Genomic DNA, 2130 nt, shown 5'->3' with positions numbered 1-2130 from the left:
AAGTGAAGGACAAGAAGAGAAATTGTAATTTAGGTGCAAAGCAAAAGCCATAAAGCAAGTTAACTGTCCTGCAGATGAATAAATAGGTCATAAGAAGTACAACGACACACAACTCAATACTTACCACATATAGAAAGGAGATGGAAGCCATTGGGGTTTTGAAATGTAAGAAAGGTCCAGATCCTCTATGTCTGCTTTTTGGCCCAGCAGACTGAATTACAACATGAGCTCATGCATCTAAATGGTCCAGATCTGTGTTTAAATGAATGAATGCAGTGATATCAGACCCTTTAGTGTCCTCTGTTGGCCAGAAATGCCAGTGACACCCACAGCTGCTTCCTGAGTGTAAAGCTGCAGGTGATCACTGTACTGAGACACATCACAGGAAGAGACCGAGATTAAAGGACGCTGCTGTAAGTCTGAGAAAATATTTATTATTCATTTTATATTACAAATAATACCAACAACAAATGTTCCTTGTATTAACATTATATCTTGAAATGTTGCAGGGCGGCGTCCATTTTAATCTACAAACAAGGTATGATCTTGGCTTTTGTTTTCCATTATGCACCTGTCCTTTGTTATCAAGCCAAATGGGAACATGTTGACTGCTGACAGCTTACTGTTAAAAACATACAAATATTAATATATTACAATTATATCTCAAAAATATTCAGCAGCATGCCTGAGGATACAAACTAGTAGTTTGAAGCTATCTAAAGATTGGCTTATATTTAAATGAAAAAAAAAAAGTTTTAATATTTAAGTTCATATTAAGTAGTAAAGAAAGCTTTTACAAATGTAAAAGTCAGAAATTAAGATTTTTTTCAAATTATTTTTGATGTTTTCCTGGTCTTAGAATGATGACGAGGTCTCCAAAAAATTCTGCGTCACGGTTTATTTTCCCATAATAGTATGTAAAATTACACAAAAAAGAATATTCACACTCCGTTTTAGGTTTTATGTCGATAAACAATGTACCTGTTCAAAACAAAAAGATGCAGTTTGTTCGGCTTTGAGCAGTTTGGCTGATTTGAATGAGCATTTGCATCACACCTGATGTTTTCAACAGTCACATGAAGGAGAATGAAAACACGTTTGTTTGTCTCCAACTAGACCCTCATAAATGATAAATGTGTTGACTATTTATACTATAAATAATCACATGCTCTTTCATAACATCAAATAGCGAAAGTAAGGCCAAAGGACTGAGTCAGCTTTATGGTGCTTTGTGAACTGTGCATGTCTGCACCCTTCCATTTTTTATTACCACAGAGACCAGAGTCCTCTAGTATTACAGGAAGTTGTGTTTATGGCTGCAGGTGTTTTTCGAAACTTGATTGTATGGGCAATGATGTCATGTTCTATGGCAGCAACAGACGAAGGCACACCCAGTGTCCTCAGGTCACATGGCCTTTGTGTTTACAGAGTGATAGTAGCTCATTGAAAGCAATAGCTACAGGATCAGGTCATGCGAGACCACAAAGGGCAGGACGCAATAACAAAGTCCTCTTCCTCCGCACAAACAAAATAAAGAACCGCAGCAGAGAAAGGAAATAGAACATTGAGTTTAGGCAAATGCATGGTTATATGTGATGCAAGAGACGGTTGAATTGGTTTCATAAACATGATCGCACACCTTTCAGAACACAATGGTGGAAGAAACGAAACAGCGAAAAAACGCCACATCCCTCCAGGCTGGACCTGGTGAGGTAGACCACAACACTCGCTGTACCATCGATATGAGGTAAATATTTGTTCAGAAATGTTATATCGTAAAATACAATACAGTATTTTACACACAAGTCTTTTTTGGTCTGAATAGCAGAGTTTCACAGCGTATTGGACGACAGCTGGCTCTGATAGGGGATGAATTGGACAACAAATGGCGTGAACAACTGCCCCTCCAATGGCAGCCCCTGAATTTTGGGATTTATCCTTATGTCCTAACCAGGAGAGCGTTCTCTGGGTGAGTTGAGAGCATTTAAAGGGTTAGTTCACCCCACAAATGAGAATTCTGTCATTAATTACTCACCCCCATGTCATTCTAAACCCGTAAAACCTCCGTTCATCTTCGGAACACATATTAAGATATTTTTGATGAATTCTGAGCGCTCTCTGACCCTCCCA

The 2130-nt window shown here is 38.4% G+C and overlaps 1 long non-coding RNA gene across 2 annotated transcripts in view; it reads left to right on the top strand.

The window, feature by feature from the left end:
• Window positions 1-315: 315 nt before the first annotated feature.
• Window positions 316-2130, top strand: part of LOC107576306 (uncharacterized) — a 2710-nt gene continuing 895 nt past the window's right edge. For both annotated transcript variants that reach the window (XR_001608032.1, XR_001608031.1), the window contains exons 1-4: window positions 316-413; window positions 510-538; window positions 1647-1747; window positions 1826-1969. This is a non-coding gene — a long non-coding RNA (uncharacterized lncRNA). The remainder of the gene's footprint in view (window positions 414-509; window positions 539-1646; window positions 1748-1825; window positions 1970-2130) is intronic.

This window comes from Sinocyclocheilus grahami, unplaced genomic scaffold (assembly GCF_001515645.1).
Source record: "Sinocyclocheilus grahami isolate Dianchi unplaced genomic scaffold, SAMN03320097.WGS_v1.1 scaffold3472.1, whole genome shotgun sequence".
Taxonomy (NCBI): domain Eukaryota; kingdom Metazoa; phylum Chordata; class Actinopteri; order Cypriniformes; family Cyprinidae; genus Sinocyclocheilus; species Sinocyclocheilus grahami.
Note: the sequence above shows the minus strand (reverse complement) of the source record. Positions and strands in the feature narration are given on the sequence as shown.